This window comes from Suncus etruscus, chromosome 12, assembly GCF_024139225.1.
Source record: "Suncus etruscus isolate mSunEtr1 chromosome 12, mSunEtr1.pri.cur, whole genome shotgun sequence".
Classification (NCBI taxonomy): domain Eukaryota; kingdom Metazoa; phylum Chordata; class Mammalia; order Eulipotyphla; family Soricidae; genus Suncus; species Suncus etruscus.
Genome location: NC_064859.1, coordinates 71,207,226 through 71,232,865, shown reverse-complemented (window position 1 = coordinate 71,232,865; position 25,640 = coordinate 71,207,226). Strand labels below are relative to the sequence as shown.

The following is a 25,640-nucleotide window of genomic DNA, read 5'->3' as shown; positions in this document are numbered from 1 at the left end:
TCAATGACCAATTTGCTGGACACAACCAACAGGATCCTCACGAATTATTAATGTTTCTTATAGAAGGACTACATCAAGATTTGCTTAAAAATTCAGTAACAGATGAAACTGTACACTTTATAGACAATGATAAATATGAACAATTTAGAGCTTGCAAATCTGTTATCTATGATACCTTTCAAGGACAGTTTAAATCTATACTACAGTATCTTACATGTTACCAAAAGTCTGAGGTTTATGAAACATTTGTTCAGTTGTCCCTGGCTGTCAAGTCTGCAGATAAGTGTACTTTACAGGAATGCCTTGTTGAATTTTTTAAAGAAGAAGATTTGAGAGATAACAATAGAATTCACTGTTATAATTGCAACACTAAAAGGAATTTTTCAAAGAAAACATATTTATGGAAAATACCTCCTGTATTGATAATTCATTTGAAACGTTTTGCTTTTGATGGAAAACAGATTAAAAAAATTATACACTTATGTGGATTTTCCTTTGGAAGACCTCAATTTAGCAGAGTTCACTCAAGAAGATAATAACAAGATTGAAAAATATAATTTATTCTCAGTATCAAATCATTTTGGCCAAGTTCATTATGGACATTGTACTTCATATTGTAAAATTGCCACAGAACAGTATTGGATCAATTTTGATGATAAGAAGATCAAGAAAATCCCTATTGCATCGGTAAAATCTACAGCAGCATATATCTTGTTTTATATTTCTCAGAGATCTATGAATACTTAATGATCATTTCCTTTATTTGTTGATTATCATTGATGTTTTACTGGTCATTTTTTAGGTATGATTGCTTAATAGGAATGAATACGATGAATCCCCATTGTGGTTGTTTGTATGATGTATTTATGCCTTAATTTCAGTATTGTTTTAGGTCACTATTAATTAGAAGATTTTGCAATATATTGATGTTACTTAAGACCTATATGAAAGAAAGATTCTTAATCATGTTAATGTTGCTTTATGATTGTGTATCAATATATGTTCATTTGGCAACTTTTGACTTTTCATTGTAACATCAGTGTTTTATTGCTCTCAACATAGATTTTGAGATGAAGGTATAATTATAGTTTTGATATAACCATAATTTTGGGTAGACTCTGTTCACAGTGCTCATTATTGATGACTGATTATAATACATTTATAGTTTCATATTTGCATTATAGAATGTTATGGTTATGGTGTATATGAAATTCTTGATCATCTAGATTTACTCGACTTTGATTTAAAAAGTTTTTTTTGTTACTATAATTTTTTGTTATTTTGAAATATTCATTTAAACAGTTTTTTCATTATTATATTTTCAAAGTGTTTTTTCTTTTTTCTTTTTGATTTAATTCAAATTTTTTCTTTGGCTTTATTTTGATTTCTGTCAAATAGATATTTCTGGCAATTATAAATGAGTGTTATTCCCATAATTTTGTACAGTATGTATTTTCATGTTTATCAGTTTTATAATTTTTGTTTATGGTTTTTTTTTCCTGATACTTTATGCCTTAATTTATTATTTCTTACAATTCATCTTTTTTTTCCAGTTCTTAACGTTTTATTTGTAGGAATCTCATCACAATTGCAAGCCTCCTGATATCGAACTGAGGAATACATCATTAACTGTTCCAGTGCTGTGTTCTATATCAAGTTACAACTCGTCTTTCCTGATTCATCAAATGTCTTTGATTGGACTTTTAGGAGTTCTATACTCCTTATTTTTTGAGAGTAACTTTGAACCTAGTAAAAAAAAATTTAACTTATATATTTGTATTTTTTATGACTAAAATCTTTTAAAGTATATTTAATTTATGATTAGTGTAACTAAATGTTTTTAATTAATTGAAATTAATGTTTTTAATTTTATAGTAATTAATATTTTATTAAAGTTTTGTAATTGTAATTATGTAGTGTTGTATTGTATATTATTATTGTATTGTATTGTATACTATTATTGTTTGCTTACAAAAAAGGGGGAATTGTTGAGTAATTGTTGTAATATTGTTTTTGCCTGTCATCCCACCTGGATCTTCCAGGTGGGGGTGATTAAGGAATGAAATAAAAAGCTTGTTGGGGAGGCATAGGGAGCTCTTTTGCCAGAACTGACTGCTGGTTCGGTTTGCTTTTTGGAGCTGGCTGCAACTGACAAAAGACTTTCTTTGCTGAACCTTTGGTCCCCTAATCTTTTGCATTCGTTGATTATTCACGTCGGATATTATTATCAAAGTCTCCCCCAAAAGGGGGGACAGAAGAATGGGATTCAATTTATCTTTTTGGGAATCATTCTTTGACTTGGAGACCATCAACAAGGGGTTTGACCTCCTCCCACAAATTATAATAGTTCAAACTAAAGAAGTTTAGCAAAAAATGTGCATTAAACAAACTTGTTTTAGGATTCATAAATTTCCATTGTTTTTTTAATGACTGGTTTGGAAATAAAACTATGAAAAGTTGAGATAATATTTCTTTCCTTAAACATTTCCATTTATTGTAAATTTAATAAAAATAAAATCAAGCAAATAAACATATATATTCACAAAAATGATTAAAAACTTAAAACAGGGGCAGGAGAAATAGCATGGAAGTAGGGCGTTTGCCTTGCATGCAGGAGGACAATGGTTTGAATCCGGACATCTCATATGGTCTTCGAGCTTGCCAGGAGCGATTTCTTAGCTTATAGCCAGGAGTAGCCCCTGAGAGCTACCGGGTGTGACCCCCCCAAAAAGAAAAACTTAAAACAATATATTTGTTCAGAAATTAAGATATGGAATCAAGGGGAGGGTCTGGACGGGGAAAAAAGATATGGAATCAAGTTAATTTGAATATAATATCCGAAACAACCTGAATAAGTCATTTATCTTTGGTGAGTCTCTTTCTCATACACAAGTAGTAGCCATATAATTTATAGATTTATCCTTACATTGTATCATATAAATCTAGCTGACATTTTTGTGGCCATACCCAGCAGCTGCCCTCAGGGGTTACTCTTGGCTTTGTACTTAGTGATTGCTCCTGGCAGGCAGGCTCAGGCTTGGGGGACCATATGAGATTCTAGGGTCCGTTTTGGGTCTGTTCTGGGTCCGTTCTGAGTTTACATGCAAAGCAAATGCCTACCACATTTATCTACCTACCTACCTACCTATCTATCTACCTACCTATCTATCTATCTATCTATCTATCTATCTATCTATCTATCTATCTATCTATCTATCTATCATCTATTTATTATTTTGGGCCACACACAGTGATGCTCAAGGGTTACTCCTGGCTATGTTCTCAGAAATTCCTCCTGGCTTGGGGGACCATATGGGAGGCCAAGGAATCAAATGGCAATCCCTTCTGGGTCAGCCTAGTGCAAAGCAAATGCCCTACTGCTGAGCCATCACCAACCCCTAACTGACATTTTATTTGCCTATCTTCAAAAGAACCCAGAAGAGTATAGCATGATTGCTTTGTGTCCTCTCAACGAGCTATGAAAGATATATCTTTATGACTATTATTCTTTAATTGAAATATTTACTAATATTTAGAATCTATATCATAGTAGAGTTAAAATAAATAGCATGTATTGTCAGCACAGGAAAGATAGCACAATGAGCAGGGAGGGAGTTTGCATTGCACATGACTGACCTGGGTTCTATCACTGTCATCTCACATGGTTTCCGGAACCTGCAGGGAGTAATTTCTGAGTGCAGAGCCAACAATAACCCTGGGCACCACTAGGTATGCCCCCTCAAAAAAATAAAACAAAAATTAAATTAAAACACAAAAATACATGTACTTTTTTGTTTGTTTTGTTTTGGGGCCACATCTATTGATGCTCAGGAGTAACTCTTGGCTATGCGCTCAGAAAACACTCCTGGCTTGGGGAACCATATGGGACAACGGGAGATTGAATTAAGGTCTGTCCTAGGCTAGCGCTTGCAAGGCAGACGCCTTGCCTCTAGTGCCACTGCTCCGGCCCCAATACACGTACTTTTAAACATTCTCTAAGGTAAGAAAATCTGATTTGAGTATTCATAATTTTTCAATAATGAGTTGTATAGTATTTCAGAGAGTATACTAGAGTATTAGTCATACATATTAATGTTTTGCTATTTGCTTACCTATTATAAATATTGGGAAGGTTAATTTAGTTCCTTTACATTTCAATGGAATAACATCTGTAATTTAAGTAATATTGCTATAGGAGATTGAAAGGGTGGAGCAACTGGCCAATTAGTTAATTTTATTGCCTATTTTAAACTCTGTCAATCAAAAACATATGCAGTCAATACAGGTAGTGGAATGGCTGCGAGCAGGGGATAAAAGCAGATAAAAGAAAGTCCCCAATCAAGTATCTCTCTTTTCCTCTGGACCAATGCCCAGACAGTGGAATTTTCTGACCCAAATGCGTCCATCTATTGTTGCTAGATATTCAGGATGGTGGAGGGGTCAAGGAGGTGCTGAGATACAGTACTAGAGAGTTACCATGACAGGATACAGAGCAGGAAGTCCTAGGATAAATATGTGGCTAGGTTATAACTGTAGATTCCAGATCAGAAAGGCATCTACTGGATATAAGACAACACAGGAAAAAGACCAGGCCAGCTTATCTGGAGATAAGCGGATAGTGAGAGAGAAATCTAGGAAGTTTTGATCTGGACTGGGTGTGACATACATGTTTAAAGGAGAAGCCAGAGATCTACTCAACCTAAGCAATAAACTTGATTTATGCATCTGAGTATTTTATTCAAATCTCTCATACAATTATCATGAATATACATTCTGCAATAAATCCACTTTCACAATAACATCATTTATCCTAAGCATTGTAGTAAATCCAAATAGTATGCATACGTATATACAAAATATTAGCTACTGTTACTACTTACTCATATCAATTATTATTTTAATCTCTGACCTAAGTATTGGATTTTATACTCATATATCTATAGATTTTACTATCTGTAACCAGATCATGGAAATTGGAGATGAACTGGAGAGCAACAGTTTCTCATATGCTGTGAAATGGTTAACTCTATCTTATAGGCTAATCTTTGCTGACTTTATAAAGAATTAATATGATTCAAAAAATACTTTCATTGTTTTCAGATCTCTATGGGAAAACAGAATCCTTTCCAAAATCATCTATAAAAATATGGAAGCATACAGAAGTGCCTCTTAGTCCAGATGCCATAGCAATTTGTTCATTTTATTTTTGGTGTCTAAAAAAAATTGGCCACCTGAAGTAGCAAATGTTTCCACTCAAATTTAGATTAAAAGCAACAAAATAAATAAATGAATTAATACATAAATAAGTAAATGAAGGAGGCCATTAGATCATTAGATTTTGAGTGAAGAGCTAGTAGATACATAGGTGTACGATCAAGATAGCAAATGATTAATTGTAGAATCTAGATGGTACATACATAGCTATTCATTGTGGTTATATACCATTATTTCTTTTCCTGAAGAAAAAGAAAATAAAACAAGAAAGAGAGCTCTGTGTTGTATATATGTGGTAGTTTTATTACTTCTGGAAATCTAAAGGCAGGCAAGAGAAACAAGGCTGTACTCTCCAAGCTGTCCATTTGTTCATTCATATCATCTGTGTTTTTCCTATTGTTGAATAGTTGCAGAAAATTAGTGTTTAAAACTTTTTTATGAATATTTAAAGCATAGCTTCCTTGACAATCTGACATAAAATAAGAGGTGGGTTTTAATGGATAAACATTACATGAGTGATTTAGAGATTTATTTTCTTGTCTGCCATACACTAACTTGTTTTTCAGTTTTCAGTAGGACTTCAAAGGCAACACTCTTTCTACATCTAAGATATTAATATTTCAAGGTTTGTTCGTGTTTGTGTGTGTGTATCTCTGTGTGTGTGTTTCTTGACAGGCACTAATACTGTCCAGAGGGGAGAATTGTCTCCTTGTAGTCTGGATCCAAGGGATGCATCTTTCTTAAGAGATTTTCTTGGGTGGGATCTTTCTTAGGCAAGGATTGATCACAAGAAAGTTTTCAAAAGTCTATGACAATATATTATCTTTAAAAATAGCTCATATAATGTGCCAGGGCAGGAGGGAAAAAACAAGAAAATAAAAAGCACAAAACACTGTTTATTTTGTATATATTATTTTTATCTTCATTTATTATTATTATTATTATTATTATTATTATTATTTACCTATCTATTTTTGGTCGATTTCTCTGTTTGGGTATGGTTATTGAAGTTGTTGTCCCCAGTTATACTTATTTTTTTCTCTTCTTTTCTTTTCTTTATGTGCTATGCCATGTTTCTTATTTCAAGACCATGGAGTATTTTTGTGTTTGTTTGTTTGTTTGTTTGTTTTGTGGTGCTTATCATTATTGTTGGAGTCCTCACTGGATATTTGACACTTCTTTTTGTACTGGTGGAGTGTTTCACCTTCTTTTTTTCCTTCGTCTCTCAAATCGATGATGAGTGCCTCTAGAAGGATTCTGCCCATTTTCGGTGTATTAGACTTTTACCCCAGTTTATTACTTTTCTCTTCTTCGAACAAAACCACGCAACTTGAACTTGCTAGTCCTGCCTCCCAGTTAGAGGGGGAAATAAGGGAGGCACCAAGACCAAACAAGTGCAAGACTACTAAGTAGTAGGCTAGATACAGAGGGGACCACATATTCTAGCAGCCCTGGGGGTGAGGGAAGAGGATATGGGAGGTAGGACAAAAACGGAGGTGTAGGGAGGACAATTTGGTGATGGGAATCCCCCCTGATTTTATGTAAATATGTACCTAAAATATTATTATCAACAATATGTAAGCCACTATGATCAAAATAAGAATTATATTAAAATATAGCTCACATATATGCACATATACATTCATGCACACACACTTACACTGTAATTGTTTTAGTATAAGTTATTACTGTTTGACCAGTGGGTTTGTTATAAAGTTATGGTTACAGTTGTTAATGTAATATTTATTGTGCTAGTGTAGTAACTACCTAAATGTAATCTTTCAACAAATAATACACTCACTTATCTGGAAACTGGAGGCCATGTATTGTTCATGCTTTGTGACCCTCTCCTCATGTGGTGTTCAAGCAGACTTCAAAGAAATATTCTGTGGTTATTCAGTGGGTTTCTGGGCAGGAATGTGGAACATAGTTCTGGGTGAGTCATTGCTTTGATTGTGGTTGGTGTCATATGTATGTAAAAAATCATATGTCCCTATCAAAAAATAAACCAGGAGAATTTGGAATTAATTGAAAATGGCCTTTTCTTCATCTTCAAAATATGTTTCATCTTTAAAATATACCTGTTTAATACAAATGGCATCTCATTAATGTCCCTGTGCATGTTGGAAACATTACCACTATTCAGAAATAAGGCTTTTGATCTTTTTTATAATAAATGAGTTATAGCTATAGGAAAGTATGCCAAGAGGGTAATATTTTTATTGGTTATTGAGTTAGTGGTTTCTACAAATAAACATCAGGTAATTTAATAAACATTAATAACATCCATTATGCAAATCTCTAAAATCATTATAATTTTCTTCGTCTTTAAAGGGGAGGCAGAGTTGAGGGGCCAAGAAGAGAGGCATGGAAGAAGGGAACAAAGCCCAGGGGGTTCAGGGTGCCCCAAGATTCTAGAACCCACAGGTGAGGTCCTTTGCTCAGCAAGTGAAGTCCCAGTCTATTCCCTTTGCCATCCCATTTAACAAGCTGAACTTAAATGGGCCTGTTATACTGGCAGGCCTTAGGGGCATAGGATGGTGGTATAGAATGAACTCTGGGATCATTGGTGGAAGAAGGTCAACACTGGTAGTAGGAATGGCCTAGTCTGTTGGGATGTGCTTTAGGGATGACAGCATCAAACAAAATGAAGTTGTCCAGAAATTCAAAAGTATAATACTATAGATTTCAGGGGCAGATACTCTGCTGCAGAGCCTAGAGAAAGAGGAGGAGGAGGAAGTTAGGAGAAAAGAAGTGGAGGAAAAGGAGAAAGTGAAGAAGGAGAAGAGAAGGAAGTGGAGGAGAAAGAGGAAGTCTAAAATCATATTTTTGATAGAGGACACAGCTGACAGTTTTCAGACCATACTTCTATTTGTTTGTATGTGTGTGTTTGTGTGTTTGTGTGTGTGTGTGTGTGTGTGTGTGGTGTGTGCTCAGATTGTGGGACTGTGAGCTGTATGGTGCAAGGAATTGAAGCTGGGTTGGCTCCATTCTAGGCATTTATCCTATTTGCTGTATTATCACTATAACTCCAATACAAAACTCTTAAAATTATATCAGGTTTTGTTAAGATGACAAAACAGGGTGGGGGAAACTGCTTAAAAATAAAGGAAAGAAGAATATTAAATAAAGAACACTGCAAGTACGGTAATAAAGTTGCTCTTGCTCCTCAGTTACCATTTCAGGGCATTAGTCAACTTCCGACAAGTGATTTCTTTTTGAATAAAATTCTCCCTTGATATTTTAAAGGAAATAAACACCTGTTTATAGGGCAGCTATTGATGAGAAATAGAGATTAATTTAGGAGTGAAGGGTGGGTTAGATATTGGCACTAGTTTCACAAGGGTTTGATTAAAAAAGTGAAGACCAGGTTCTTAAAAGTCAATGAAGGAAGACTATACTTTCAGAGATCATTTCTATAGTATGTTACTAGAGAAGTTTCTCTGATCGTGTAGAGCACCCGAACCCACGAGGAGGAGTCAGAGCGTCCTCTCCTGAGCGTGAAGCCAGCTCTAGGTGTCACTTCTGCGGCTGCCTTTTGCCATTGATGATCGTTCTTCCCTTTCTTTGGAAGGGATAGAGGAAGAGGATGCAGTCTGAGTGGTAAAAAAAAAAAAAAGTCAATGAAGGATTCAGTAAATTAATGAGAGAAAATTTCTCATGCCTGATAAGGCTGGCTATCAGAATACTGAAAATTATCAAAATTTAGCTGTTTAAAAGAGTACCTTTTGGAACTAAAATTATTATTTTGAAGAGCAGTTGTTCTCTGATAGTTTCTACAAGTCCAAGATGAGTGGTAGCCAGATCTACTTGCTTGTGGAACAAAATCCTGCTATAAAAGCAAGAAACATTTGCAATGACACGATGACAGGAAAAACAAGCACATTGCAAGGATCAAAGCTCTTAGGCCAACTCAAATCAGATCAATTCTGATAGTGTCTCTCTTTGTGATGTACTATAATGAAATAATTCAACAGGAAACAAAGTGTAAAACTGAAATAGTCTTCTCAGAGTTCCAGTTTTTGTCTCAAAAAGTAGGCTATTAAAGGATTTATTTAAAGTTGAGGAAAAGGAACTAAAAACTGGTGATATGAGAGCATCATTAATCCACAATTTTATTGTCAGAGCAAGTCAAGTAGCCTCATATAGTTAAGAATGGTAGCCACATATTTTATATAAATTCTCACTTTTATTAATTTTTAATAAATGGTCAGCAGCTCAGAAGTTTCCCTAAAGCTACAATTATATCCCCTAATCTCACTGCCTAATGTCTGGGACCCTGGACCATACCTTTTACACTGGATGCATTTGTCTACCTTTTTGTTATCCAAAAAAATTACAAACCATGAACAATAAAATGTCTGTTTTGGGGGATAATTGGAATGGAGAAAAATAAGCAACACTTGGTTTAATATCTAAAAAAGATTTAGAGCTTAGCAGATATAGGAAAACAGCCTAGAAACACACTGAGATTAATCAGTGAAGATAATGTTCCAGAAGGCTCTACCAGTACCAAGCAGTTTCATAACCTCTTAGATATCAGACATCACTATGAGGAACTGTAATGCACTCAAAGAAACAGTGTTACAAATAGTCAATAGCAAACAAAGTATGACAGTAGAATTGTGAAAAATATATTAACAGTGGAAGAACTTAAGGCATGGCTGGTGAGATTTAAAAAAAAAATCAATGAAAAATCTCAGAGTAGAATTATAGCAGCAGAGGGAAATTTGGTGAACTGAAATACAAGACATAAAAAACTTCTTGAAAACAAAAGAATATTAAACCTGAAAATGAACACACATCACACTATGTTCAGAGTAAAAATATAAGAATCGAAGGATCCCTGAGGGATAGGAAAGTGAGAACAATGAGCCACTATCAGTTAATGAAATCATAACTAAGAATTTTACAGAGTTTAGGAATGCATTCACACAGATTAAGAAAATCAGGATTCTAACCAAAATAAACCCAAATTAAATAAAACAAAACAACAGAAGCTCCCTTCTAAGCAGAATGAGGAAAGCCAAAGTTAGAGACAGAATACTGAAAACAGTAAGAACAAAGATCTTACATATAAAAGATCTCCTGTAAGATTCACTGAAGAGCTACTAAATGAGACTACAGAAGAGAAAACAATGATGGTATAACTTAAAACAAAACAAAAACAACCCCCACACAACTATATACATATACAATGAAATGAATACCTCACTGATAATATAAACTACATCTACATTATTTTCTATATTTGAAAGGATGATAACATATTCCCATAGCAAAATTTTCAGCTTTGGATGTTCCTACTCTTAAAATTAACTTTTTAAAGCATTAGAAGCTTTTCTTTATAGAAAAGCTAACTACCAATAAAGAGCTTAATAAAACTTCAGATTAATAATGACCCCATTGGGAGATAGGACAATTTTCACAAATTTTCTATTAATCAGATCTTTTTTCAATAATTCCATTACCATTTATTTGTAACAAGCAATATTAAGTAAATTATTCATACCTGCTAAGGGGCATCCTTGGGGTTGCTCAGAAACTTGGGAAAATGGTGGGAGAAATTTTACACTAGTGGTGGCATTGGCATTGGAACACTGATTAAAATAAATAACTATAAACATGTATTATAAAAAAGATAACAAGCTACACACTCCTGTACAATTTTATAAAATGACTTTTATTTTCTTCTAAATAATATTATTCAATATCAATAGCTCAATTTCACCAAAAAAGAGACACAAAGTGTAAGTGTGGGCCAGAAAACTGAAACTAACATCCTGATGTTAGTAAATAAAAGGTATTTATACCAAGATCAGAACATGGTCATAAAATATGAAAAAGATGGCACTGTGTGGTGAGTGGAGAGATAATTCAGAGATTCAGAGATAGTTCCGACAGTTCAAAGGCACCTGGCTTTTTGGCAGCTCTAGGTTCAATTTCTGTCACACAATTGGTTCCATATTCTGTCAAGAGTGGTCACTGACTGATATCTAGAAAAAATTCATAAAACCACTGGGTATGTGCTCCCCCGCAAAAACTACTATAAGGGATAAGTATGGTCTTTATTTAATAATTAATAAAAATTAAGCCTCAGTAAAACTTACACAGCTAACTCTGCATAAATATAACAAGGGACCATCATATTTTTTTTGTGTTTTTTTTTTTTGGTCACACCCAGCAGTGCTCAGGGGTTTTTCCTGGCTCCAGGCTCAGAAATTGCTCCTGGCAGGCACGGGGGACCATATGGGATGCCGGGATTCGAACCGATGACCTTCTGCATGAAAGGTAAATGCCTTACCTCCATGCTATCTCTCCAGCCCCGGGACCATCATATTTAAAAGAGCTGCTAATAGACTTTAGTAAAATATTTACAGCAATACAATAATAGAATATTTTGACATTTCTTTGTTACAACTAGGCAAAAATTTAACAGGGAAACAATGGCTTTAGAGAAAGAAATAAAAGAGTTGGAACTAGGGCCTGGAGCGATAGCACAGTGGTAGGACATTTGCCTTGCACACCTCTAACCCAGGATGGACGTGGGTTCAATCCCTGGCATCCCATATGGTTCTCCAAGCCAGGAGCAATTTCTGAGTGAATAGCCAGGAGTAACCCCTGAGCATCACTGGGTGTGGCCCCAAAATACAAAATAAATAAATTTTTTAAAAAGTGATGCACCTGACTGGTGTATATATATCTCCAAAAGTTTATTATACATTCTTTTCCAGTAAATATGGAACATTCTCTAAGACAAAAAAATGCTGGACTATAAAACATATTCCATAATTCAATAGATAGGAAATGTATAAATTATTTTTCTATGCCATAATACTATAAAAGTGGAAATTAGGGGCCGGAGAGATAGCATGGAGGTAAGGCATTTGCCTTGCATGCAGAAAGTTGGTGGTTCGAATTCCGGCATCCCATATGGTCCTGAGCCTGCCAGGAGAGATTTCTGAGCATAAAGCCAGGAGTAATCTCTGAGTGCTGCCAGGTGTGACCCAAAAACCAAATAAATAAATAAATAAATAAATAAATAAATAAATAAATAAATAAGTAAATGGAAATTAATCAAAACAGAAACTTGAAAAATGCAAAAAATTGAAAATTAAACAAGTTACTACTAAGGTATCATGCGTCAAACATAAAATTATAGAAGAAATCAAAAGACTGAAGATAAAAAAAAATTAACAGAGCATATGGGACATAGCAAAAACAGTGTTAAGAAGAAAGATCATAGCAACCTAAGTTGAAGCAAAAAAAGACCCAACTAAGTAAACTAACATCACAGCTTAAACTTCTAAAAACAAAAAATAAATAAAAGAATCCAGCAAAAAATGGAAAGAAAACAGAAGATAATGATGAATCTTACAGCATAAATCAATGAAATGAAAACATAAAAGTAAAAATTCACATTACCAATAAAACAATGAGTGGATTTTTAAAGAATAAACATATTTCAATAAAGAATAAAAAATTTAATAGAGAATACAATTTTGAAAGATTTACATATCAGAAAATAATCATAAGCCAAATCAGAAACTAAAGGGAAAATATTATAACACATACCAATAAACTTAAATATTTCTCAGAGACTACTAAGAATATCTTTATTAAATATATAACTTAAATGAAATGAATGAATGTTTTCACTCATAACCATTAGCATTGCATGAAAATTAAACAGTTTCCGAGATCAGTTAATCAAGGAAATTAAAATAGTGACCAAAATTTCCCCTCAAAACCAAAGCTTGGGTTTACTACCAAATTCCTCCAAATCTTTAAAAAAACATACTTCCAATATTTCTCAGATTCTTTCAGAAAGTGAACAAAACAGGAATTTAAAAGTTTCTATTATATTACCTCAATGCCAAAAAAATAGGCACAGACATAACCAGAAATTATAATAAATTTGCCTGTGAAAATGAGCACAAACATCTTTAATACTTGTAAATTAAATCCAAAAATATATTAAAAAGATCATATATGATAATCAAATAGAATTTACCCAAAAAATACATGGGTGATTTAATATATAAGTCAATCAACATAATACATAATATACCACATAAATACAAGGAAAAAAATCACAGGGTGATATGCATGATGTTGAGACATTATTGCTAATATCAATAAAAAAAATTCTCAACAAAGTAAGAATAGATGAGTATTTCTTTCATATAGTTAAACTCATTTCATATCTCAGTTAACATTATATTCAATGCAAAGACATGAAAGCCTTCCCACTAAATCAAGCACAAGAATAAGTTTTCACACTTTTTCTACTATTTTTGATATAGTAATATAACTATTTGCTATAGCATTAGACAATAAGAAGATATTAAGGAAATCAAGCAAAAGAAGAAAAGAGCAGCAAATGGTATGGCATCAACTTAAGAATCTTTGGCAGCAAAAAAAAAATCAATGATGGCAGTATTAAAAAGTAAATAAATGCCAAAGAGAGAATATGTTCTCATCACTTATCTGAAAAAATGTTAATATAAAAATGTTAATATACAAAATATGAAAAAGCACCTATAAGACTGTACAATAAATAAACTACCACATCAAAAATTGGGAGAAAAAATGAACAAACATTTTATTCAAAAAGACATTTTATGACCAATAAGTATATAAGTATATATAAAAATGTTCTCTGTCACTTATCATCAGACAAATATAAGTGATAAAAAATAATGAGATTTTAACTTACACCAATGACACTAGCATGTGGCAAAAAGATATTTGAAAAGGGGCCGAAGAGATAGTACAGAGGTAGGGAGTTTGTCTTGCATGCAGCCAAACAGGACAGAGGGTGGTTTGAATTCCAGCATTCCAAATGGTTCGCCGTGCCTGCAAGGAGCAATTTCTGTGTGCAGAGCCTGGAGTAACTCCTGCTACTGGGTGTGACCCCCCCCCAAATAAAAGATGTTTGAGAAATAAAACTTTATTTACTGTTATTGAGAATGCTGGTTCAAAAATATTTCTCAAAAACTAGCAACTTAGCTTAAATACCACCAAGCATTTTCACAAATAGTTTGACGTGTGCACTGACCACAAAACTTTATCCACAAAGACAGTCGTGCTCATATTTTCATTGCAGTACTATTCACACTAGCCAAAAATATTGAGATTAACACAAATATGCAAGAAAATTTGACCAAGTAAATAAACATACTACTCAAATCTAGTAAAATACTAAATAAGTAATTTTCTGCTATGTGACCCACATATCTGCTATCTGGAAAGTATCATGCTCATTAAAGTTAGAAGTGTTAAGTGTACAAAATGATCTCTCTGATATGGTGGGATACAAAGAAACATAATAAGAAAATATTTTTTTTAAAAAATCAGCAAAATAAAATAAAAAATCAAAATCAAAGAACCTGAGATGTGACTACAGAACTGAGCATACTGTAAAAAAGTTGGGGAAAGTGGGATAAAAAAGGGAGAACACTGGAGGAAAGAAGACCCTTTGGTGGAGGGTGTTGTGTTGAAATGTTGATATATGAAACTCTATGATTAACAATATTAAGAAACATAGTATGTCAAGAATTTTGCATTTCAAAAAAGAAATAAATAGGCTCAGAAGAATACATGATTTTCCATAAAAATGTAAGTAAGTCATAGTAGAGATTATGACAGAAGTGACCATTTTCCAGAATGGAGATTTATGCCCCATATACTTCAAGCACACTTTTTTGATGGTGACTCTATTAATTTCAACATATCCTTACTTTGCCATTTCTAAAAAGGCAGAATAAGCTTTAATATATATATATATATATATATATATATATATATATATATATATATATATATATATATCACTATTGCTGATCAATTGCTTATCCTTCAATGTACTAAGAAAAGGACTTCTCTGCTCCAATGAGATCATTTATATTTTATGGCTCTAAAAGCTATTTCAATAATTTTATGAATAATTTAAAGAATATCAAAAGGATAGCTTAAAAACTTTATTAGCAACATTAATATTTCACACTCATATTTTCTTACCAAGAAACTAGAGAAACTAAGTGACATTGAGACACATAAATGATTTAATTAATAACAAAGATTATAGATATAATATTTGACAGTAACTTATATTTCCATTTTAAAATTAAAAGTTGGGAAATGGAGAGATAGAAAAGCAGAAAGGTTCTTTGTACTGATGTTGGTTCAATCTAGGACACCACATATGGTTGTCTTAGTCACAGGAGTGATTCTGAGTATTGAGCAAGGATAAGTACTTAATAGAGGAGAGTATGATTTCAAAACAAAGTAATAGAGTAAATAACTATCCTAGAAAGATGAAATTAAAGAAAAAAAATAAAACATGGAATAAAAGGAATAAATGATGTATGAAATACCTATTAGTATTGTAGAAAGAGAACATCGAAATAGCACATAAAGCTATCAGTGATCTTATTAAAGGCAAAATTAGAAGAGATAAAATAACTTACAATAAAAAGTGTTTTGATCTTATTCATATGAATAAAGTAAATAAGAATGATAATATAGGGGCCCAAGAAATATTACTGCAGGTAAGACATTACATGACACTGGGCTGGGTATTGTCTCATGAACCTAAATGGTTCTTTCTCCAAGCCTGCCAGGAATGATCCTTGAGCACAGAGCCAGGAAAAAGCTCTGAGAATATTGGATGTGGCCCCCATGAAAACAAACAAAACAAAAAAATTATTCATCTTCAAAATCAGAAAAAGAAACTCCAAGATAGCGTTAGAAGACATCTAATATTACCATATTAGAAGATTACAATAATGTTATTGTAATACATGATATTCTTATAGTTTTGTGTGTTAGAAAAAAATGACATTGAAATTGTACTAATTGTGTAGAAAATTAAACAAAGAAGCAAGGCAATAATTACCAGAAAATTAAAAAATATTTAGCTTTGCAGCAAATGAAAAGCAAACACAAGGTAACATGCTGCTCATCTGAGAAGAGTATTTTTATTGTCCTGAAAGTGTAAATAATGAAAATTGCTTTAAAGAGAAAAGTACTAGGCTCTTATTGCATTGGTGTGGTGGGAAAAAATTATAGGGGGGCATATAATTTTAGTGGAAAGGAAGGTAATTGATATAAAAACTGAAAATCAACTTGTAACTCACATTGGTCTTAATAAAAATTAAAAAAACTGAAAATCAAGAAATAATAATAGAAACATAAATACAAATAAATCAGCAAATATATATATATATATATTGCAGACATTATAGTTGTAAAAAGTACACAAGTTTTGTTTCAGTGCCTCAAGCTAGGCTGCATATTCTTAGAAAACTGATATTGCTGATGATTTAATTCAATTTTTATATGCTTGAGCATATATTTATGCAAACCTATTTGTTTAAATAAAGCTTGTTTTATTTCCATATTTTATTTTTTGTATTGTGACGACACCACACAGTTCTCAGAGCTTATTCCTGAAGGGGATTAGGAGATCATATGTAGTGACAGAGATCAAACCTGAGTCTGTCTCATGTAAGGCAAGTATGTTACCCACTCTATCATCTCTTCAACGCCAAATATTTGCTTTCTAATTTTCACTAATTTTAATGGGAAACAAGAAGAATAGAGTAGATACACCAGCTTCAATTGAATTTATTTTCTTTTAGCAGTTATTTACTCCTTTTTTTCTGAAAATGTGGAGAGAAGAGACTAGAAATGTATACTTCAGGCTAGGCTGGAGCCAGGCTGTCCTATCACATCACCTAATGGTAAGAGGAAATCAGATATGTCGCCTTTGACCTGTGCAAAAACCAAGTGTGCTAACTACAGAAGACTGATTTTGAGAACCATGACTGGGCAGAACTTATCCTGGGACCAATAAGAAAAACCCCACCCTAGTCTTTAGCTTAGGACTTGTACAAAAATCAAGCTCTCTAACTACAAAAGCTCAACTTTGACAGTGGAGACTGAGCAGAACTTTTGGAACCATAATGAAGACTCTATCCTAGGCTTCATTAACTGGTTATTGCAATAGACTGATTACAATAATGGAACAGAACTTCTAGGACCTTAAAATAAAAAATATTATTAAAAATGTATATTTAACGAAGTTCTTTCTTTTTTTGTCTCTCATATACTGCACTTTGAGAATTGAATAGTGGTAAATTTATTATGGACAAGATCTGATAAAATAATCTGTAAATAAATATTCTTGCTATGGAAATCTGGCTTTATGATATTTAACTGGCATCATCATTTGAATATATCACTTTATAAAATATATTATTAATTTTTATTTTATAAACCACAGTTATTTGCAATGCTATTCATAGTTGAGTGTTTCCTCAAAAAGTAAAAAGAAAAAGATTTTACTAGGGTTTGACAATTCTCCCTCTTCTAAAATTTAAAAAGACCCATGAGTAAGGGAAATATATTGAATAGTGATCAGCTGACAAATTAATCTGTTAGAAAAGAGCAGTCAGGAAGATGATGATCTCATGCAGTGGCTGATCAGAAACACCAAAAATCCACTCAAAAAGGACTGGAGCAATAGCACAGTGGGTAGGGAGTTTGTCTTGAATATAGCTGACCTTAGTTGAATTCCTGGTATCCCACATGGTCCTTCATGCTTGCCAGGAGTAATTTCTGAGAGCAGAATGAGGAGTAATCCCTGCTTACTGTGACCCCAAAACAAAAACCAACAACAGCAACAAGATCCACTGGAAGAAGCTGATTTATGTGGTCAGTTCAGTTGCAAAAGGTAATTCTCTATCTCTGGTAGCACAAATCTAAAAAGATTCAGGAGGAGAATGCTTCAAAACCAAAAGGAAGGTATTAGAGGGTTAGTGGAAAGGTTTTGCTTACAACTGGACAGACATACACACATCCATTCAGACAGCTGATCAGTGCTCTTGATGGCTACAGCTGGTTGAGGAACCTCAGGCCTCTCACAAAGCACCTTTTTGCTTGGAACATGCACACGGGAGAATTTTTAACATGTTCAGTTCATCTTGAAAAATGCTGCTATGGGGCCGGAGAGATAGCATGGAGGTAAGGCATTTGCCTTACATTCAGAAGGACGGTGGTTCAAACCACGGCATCCCATATGGTCCCCTGAGCCTGCCAGGAGCGATTTCTGAGCACAGAGCGAGGAGTAACCGCTGGGTGTGACCCCCACCCCCAAAAAAGAAAAGAAAAGAAAAAAGAAAAATGCTGCTATATTCTCCAGAGCACCATGAGGCAACTCAGAAGGAAGGTTATGTAAGCTAATATTCCAGTGCAGCAAGCAGGGGCTGACATGGCTACTATACACGTTTCATTATTCAGTACCCCAGACATGGGAATAAGTGCATTTTGGTCATAATTTGTCAAGCAGCTACTTGGATCTTACTGAACCAGCCACACTATTTTTTTTTCTCTCCCCTGCTTTCCCTGCCACTTTTATTAACATAAATTATCTGAGGGTCAGGGTTGATGTAATTAAATGTACTTGTGCTAATTAACTCAGAAAAGTTGATAGGAAAAGTAACAAGTGATTTTACATGCGTATGACACAAGTTTTAATACTATAACCTTTGCCAATAGCATTGTACTGCTGGTGACTTCTTTGAGATCTAGTATTTGGAGCCCTCTGCTATATTTTCTCTAATGTACTTTATAGAATCTGGTCTATAATGTCTATAAAGATCAGGTCTGATCTCAAGTTCTTTGATGCCCTTTGAATTGACTTTTGCTTAAGGTATGAGCTATGGATTCAGCTTTGACTTCTTACTTCTGACATTCTATTCTGCCAACACCATTTGTTAATGAGCCTAATCCATTTCATTATCTGAGCTTCTTTCTAAGTAATTAGATGACCATATATAGGGAGAATTGCCCTTGAATATTGTCACATGTTGCTCAGAAAGTCTATCTTTATACCATAGTCATGCAGTTTTATTGACATTATAGTTGGCTTCATGTTAGATCATGAGATGTTTCCACTTTCTTACTTTGCAATATGGTGTTGGCTCTGCATGGTATTTAATATAATTGTCCTAAATCTTTGAAAACTGAATTTTAGTATAGGCTGCATTGAATCTATATAGCATTTTGAATATGGTGGCCATTTTGACAATATGAATTTTGCCAATCCATGAGTCTAACATGTTTTTCCATTTTCCAAATATCTAAGGTGTGCGTTTAAAGATGCCAATTTTAGCTTTTTCTTCCCTTATATATAATTCTCTTGCTATAAGTTTCCTCTTTCCTGCTTTTTGGGGGTCCAACAGATTTTTGGAAACATGTTTTGTAATTATAATTAGTTTCAAGGAAACTTTTTATTTCATCCTTGGTTTTCTCTTTAATTCACTGTTATGTAGGAGCATGTTGTTTAGTTTAGTTTCTCCACATATTTTTGTTTTGTTTTGTTTGGGGGCCACACCCGGCAACGTCCAGTGTTACTCTTGCTCTGTGTACAGGTGTATTCATGGCAGTGCTCAGGGGACCATATTGAATGCTGGGGATCAAACCCAGGTTGGCCGCATGCAAGGCAAATGTCCTCCCGCTGTGCTAATGCTTGGCCCCTCTCAACATCTTTTTATGTTAAATTTCTATCTAAAAGTAATTGTGGGGGCCGGAGAAGTGACACGAGCCATAAGGTGTCTCTGCCTTATGCGCGCTAGCGTAGGACAGAACACGGTTCAATCCCCCATATGGTCCCCCAAGCTAAGAGGGATTTCTGAGCGCATAGCCAGGAATAACCCCAGAGCGTCACCAGGTGTGGCCAAAACAAAACAAAACAAAAAAACCCATAAAAGTAATTGTGCTCTGATAGGATGCTTGGCAGATTCTTAGGTTTGTGAATTTATCTTAAAATAGTATCTACCCTGGAGAATTTTCCATGTGCACTAGAGTAGAAAATGTTTTAGATTTTTGTGGATGATGGCCCTAGATATATCCATTAGTCTCTTCTAGTTCCGCATTGAGGACTTTCATGTCTTTCCTAATATTATGTCTATTGGAACTATGGAGGAGCGACAGTGTCAATTAAATAAAGTCTCCCACTGTTGTTATGTTTCCATCCATGTGCTTTGCTATTATTTTTAAGAAAAAGCCTTAGAAACTTCGTTGTATCAACATTTGATGCATATATGTTAATTAGAGCTAATATTTCTTTGTCTTTTTTTCCCTTGATCAACAAACAGTGTCAATCCTTGCCTATTAATTTTTTAGATCAAATGCAATTTAGTCTGATATACATAAGTATGGCTATCTCGTAATTTTTCCCCACATTGGCTTGTATACTTGTTTTCTATCCTTTTATTCTAATCTTGTGTCTATTCTGTGATTTTAGATGTTTCTTATAAAAAGCAAATGGATGGGTTTTGTTTCCTGACCCATACTACAATTCTGTGCTTTTTGATGGGAGAGTTTATCCATTGACATTCAGGATATTATTGATATAAAGGGCTGTGTTGCCACTTTACTGTTTAGGGGTATTGTTTTTACAACTGATTGTTTGGTCTATTTGATTTATATAAGTGATCTTTCAGTAATTCATTCAGGGCTGTCTGGTTATCACAAAGGTCTATACTATAGCTATTATATGTTTGAAAATCTTTTTATCTGTCCCTCCCATCTAAATGAGGGCTTTGCAAAGCAGTGCCTAGTGGAATTTATGTTGAAAGTTACTTTTATTCAGTAATTTTAATAAGTAATTCCACTCTTTTTTTCTAAAATATTTTGTATTTTGATTTTTATGTTATGTCCCCTAAATGTAAGGTTTTGCCTCTCTTACTGTTTTAAGAAGTTGATCTCTCCCTTTGTTTTTTGCCATTTTGATTATTATGTCTTGTTTTTTTTTTATTGAACGTATATTTGTTTAATACTCTTTGGACTCTTAATTTGTGTAGTTGCAAGTGAGGAAATTCTCAGATATTACCTCCTCCACCATTTATTCTTCCACTTTCCCTTTTTTCTCACCTTCTGGTATGACTAAACTTGAAATATTCTCATCCATTTTTGTTCAGTGTCTTACATTTTCTTTTGTTTCACTTTCCTTTTTTTTACTTTCTTAATACTCCTGACCTGTATTTTGTCTTCATGATCATCTATACTATTCTTTCCCTGTGAGACTCTGTTACTATGGCTTGCTAGTTTTTGTTTTTGTTTTTGTTTTTCCCCCTGGGGGTGAGTGAGGAAAAGTGGTGTATTTTTTTTCTCCTTTAATTTTATTCATATCAATCTCTCATACTCTAAAAAGTTCTTTGAATTGGTTGTTGTCTAGTTCTTTGAATTAGTTGGTTGTCTAGTGATTGCTTAATTTCTCTTGCAGGTATGAGTGTACATATTAAGTCCTCATTGACTAGGCTCAAGCATTTTGATGGGCTTGATGACTTCATAAGTTTTTGTCACTCTGTGACAGCAGATAAGTTCCTTAATTTCCTCTATTGTTTTTCAAGTAATATAGGTGCTAATGGTGGAAGTTCAGATTTCCAGCTACTTAAGAACTAGACTATTGAGTTGTTTATGCCATGCAGCTACTAATAATGCATCTTTTGTTCAAATGTTTTTCTTTACATTCAGTGTTATTTGAGTATGCCCAGAAAATTTTCAACTAGTTATTTAATTAAATTAACTGAAATTTAAGTCTATATGCTGTGTGACAAATAAAAGTGCCATATTCTACCTGCATTGATATATATGTATGCATATAAATTGATGGAGAGAGATATGTTTTCCATATTCATATTGGTTTAGGATAGAGAGATGGACTTGAGATGGGGAAAAAAATCCTTGAACTATGAGCAGGAAATGATGGCATAGGGCAGAATGTTTAGGTCCCCAAGTCTGCAGGTTATGGTTGAGTGAGGTTTTAGGAAAAGGAGGAGCCAATTCTGTCATTTTCTTTTATGATATTAATGTTGTTTATGGAAAATGACTCTGAAAACACATTGAAACTCCATTTGTTCTTTGTTTTGCTTTCTATTTTTGTATATATTGATAAGTAATGCATATATTTCCTTTTCTGTTAGCCAGTTATATAAATATCCATGGACCGTGATTGTCAAAGTAGTGATCATTCATGTAGTAATTGAAGATCGTGTAATAATCTACTCATTTTGCAATGTCAATAATTTTTCATGTAGCAACAAAGTTGTATTCAAAGGGATATACAACTTTTGTTTCAATCTTGCAACTTAAATTAATGTGGGTTGGAATGATAAGATAAAATATGGGCTATACTTTCAGAATATTTTATTTAAATCATTTCTTACAAACTCTGAATACTTTTACAAAGATAATGCACATTATTTTGATTAGAAATTAAAAATACATTTTAAATTTTTCTTGATATTATATGGTTTTGAGTAGATAGCTGAAACTGTTCATTGAAAAATCACATTGAATATGTGTAGATCAGTAATTTATTAATGTGGTACAGTACTGTCATGCTTTATTATTTGACAATTTATTATACTTATTTTGCTGTGATATTTTTGTTTGTTTTTGTTATATTTGTTCCACACACCCTGTAGTGCTCAAGGCACTAAATGTGTGTACAGGGATGACTCATGACAGGGCTCACTGGAGCATATATGGCTCATATATGGACCCCTATTGGCTGCATACATGGCAAGTTCTCAACCTGCTCTAGTCCATTAGCCACGAAGAGTTTTAAAAGTTTAAAAGTAAACAAAAAATTAAGCAAAAGTTTGTATAAACATTTTTTAAATCACTCTCAATATCTTTACCAATATTGAGAATTTTGCCAAAATTATCCTCTATGAGAAACTATTCACCCAATACCCATCAGATAAGGGGCTAATCTCCAAAATATACAAGGCACTGACAGAACTTTACAAGAAAAAAACATCTAATCCCATCAAAAAATGGGGAGAAGAAATGAACAGACACTTTGACAAAAAAGAAATACAAATGGCCAAAAGACACATGAAAAAGTGCTCCACATCACTAATCATCAGGGAGATGCAAATCAAAACAACGATGAGATACCACCTCACACCACAGAGAATGGCACACATCACAAAGAATGAGAATAAACAGTGTTGGCAGGGATGTGGAGAGAAAGGAACTCTTATCCACTGCTGGTGGGAATGCCGTCTAGTTCAACCTTTATGGAAAGCGATATGGAGATTCCTCCAAAAACTGGAAATCGAGCTCCCATATGATCCAGCTATACCACTCCTAGGAATATACCCTAAGAACACAAAAATACAGTACAAAAACCCCTTCCTTACACCCATATTCATTGCAGCACTATTTACCATAGCAAGACTCTGGAAACAACCAAGATGCCCTTCAACAGATGAATGGCTAAAGAAACTGTGGTACATATACACAATGGAATATTATGCAGCTGTCAGGAGAGATGAAGTCATGAAATTTTCCTATACATGGATGTACACGGAATCTATTATGCTGAGTGAAATAAGCCAGAGAGAGAGAGAAAAACGCAGAATGGTCTCACTCATCTATGGGTTTTAAGAAAAATGAAAGACATTCTTGCAATAATAATTTTTAGACACAAAAGAGAAAAGAGCTGGAAGTTCCAGCTCACCACAGGAAGCTCACCACAAAGAGTGATGAGTTTAACTAGAGAAATAACTACATTCTGAACTTTCCTAATAATGGGAATGTATGAGGGAAATGGAGAGCCTGTTTAGAGTACAGGCAGGGGTTAGGTAGGGAGGAGGGAGACTTGGGACATTGGTGGTGGGAATGTTGCACTGGTGATGGGTGGCGTTCTTTACATGACTGAAACCCAAACACAATCATGTATGTAATCAAGGTGTTTAAATAAAAAAAATTATCCTCTATAAGTATTTCCAGTTGAGATTTTGCTCATAAACTCATTAAATTAATACATTAATAACCTTGTGATATAAAGTATTGCAAAACATTAATGAGTTTCCAATGAAAGTACATATATCTTCTGTGTGGGACTGCCTAACTTAGCATAGATATGAGTGAGAATCCTTTTTAGCCAAGTGACCTTTATAATTTGTGTGCAAAATACCGCAGGATAAATAGAATACTCAGACATTTCATTAGAACTCTTCTCTAGCAAATGCGTTCAAAGCAGTTTATGAATTTTTGGTTCTGTTATTAAATGCAAATCATTCACAAAACAATATCATTCCCAGAAGTAAGCAGCTGTTAAATGATATCTCACAGTGGCTAGGCTTTTGATTATATTTGTTATCAGCTTGTAGCAGCAGTGTTATCTTGTCTTGACTCATTCTGTGACTGCTTTGAAAATGATATTGTGAAAATTAGGTTTATTATGTAGAATCACATAGATTGGAAGTTAAAATACTCTAAATAGCGAAATCTATGTAAAATGTTCAGTATCTAAATGTTGCTTTTAATAAAGCATTTTACTCAGAAACCACAATCCTTTCCCCAAAAGACCACAGACAACACTTCAACATACCAATGTCCAAACCAACATCAATGCTGAAACATCTTTAAAGCTCCTAACCTTCCTCTGCCTTCACTTCTCATCTACAAAACTCGAATTACACATCCATTATTACAGACTCCTATTTATCCCCTACTCTTATTTGAATTTTCCTAGAGAAACTCGAATCTTTATTGATTTTTACCCTCTGAATTCCTTCAGCCTTCACTGCTTAGTGAAGTGATTGAAAGGAAGATACAACAAGGAAACCAGTCTCACATTTACAACTCTAATTAAAGTGAATTCCTAGTACTGAGACTCTTTTTTTTTTTTTTTTTTTGGTTTTTGGACCACACCCGTTTGACACTCAGGGGTTACTCCTGGCTATGCGCTCAGAAATCGCCCTTGGGGGGACCATATGGGACACCGGGGGATCGAACCTGCGGTCCATCGTACGCTAGCGCTTGCAAGGCAGACACCTTACCTTTAGCGCCACCTTCCCGGCCCCAGTACTGGCACTCTTAGTATTACATTTCTCTGTTCCACCCTCATATATGCCATCTACATCATTTTAATTTTTCTTTTTGTATGTGTGTATTGGGGGGGGGTCTCAAATGCAAGTGATCAGAGCTTACTCCTTTCTCTGTGCTCAAGAATCACTCCTGGTGGTTCTTGGGAAACCTACATGATGAAGACCAAAGCCACATGGGCTGTGTTCCAGGAAAATGACTTCCATATCTCAGTGTTACTCCAGTCCATTTACCATTCTTTTTAAAGATTCACCACGTTTTTCTTATTCTCTTAACAGTGTGCTTACTTCTTACTTCTGAGTTTACTGAGAAAATGCAAGTTAGTGAGTTTGAAATTTGCAAGATCCAGCAGACCACAATCTTTCCTAGTGTTTCCATGTCCATGCATTTTTTTTTGGGGGGGTGGTTTTGGGTCACACCCAGCAGCGCTCAGGGTTTACTCCTGGCTCTATGCTCAGAAATCGTTCCTGGCAGGCTCGGGGACAATATGGGATGCCAGGATTCGAACCACC

The 25,640-nt window shown here is 34.1% G+C and overlaps 1 long non-coding RNA gene and 1 other non-coding gene across 2 annotated transcripts in view; one reads left to right on the top strand and one right to left on the bottom strand.

Annotated features, from left to right (window-relative positions):
- LOC126024097 (uncharacterized) overlaps positions 1-25,640 on the bottom strand; it is a 451,235-nt gene that overhangs the window by 128,736 nt on the left and 296,859 nt on the right. The window lies entirely within an intron of this gene.
- Positions 8,606-8,819, top strand: LOC126024981 (small nucleolar RNA U3). Its single transcript, XR_007501041.1, has one exon. It is a non-coding gene; the product is annotated as a small nucleolar RNA U3 (small nucleolar RNA).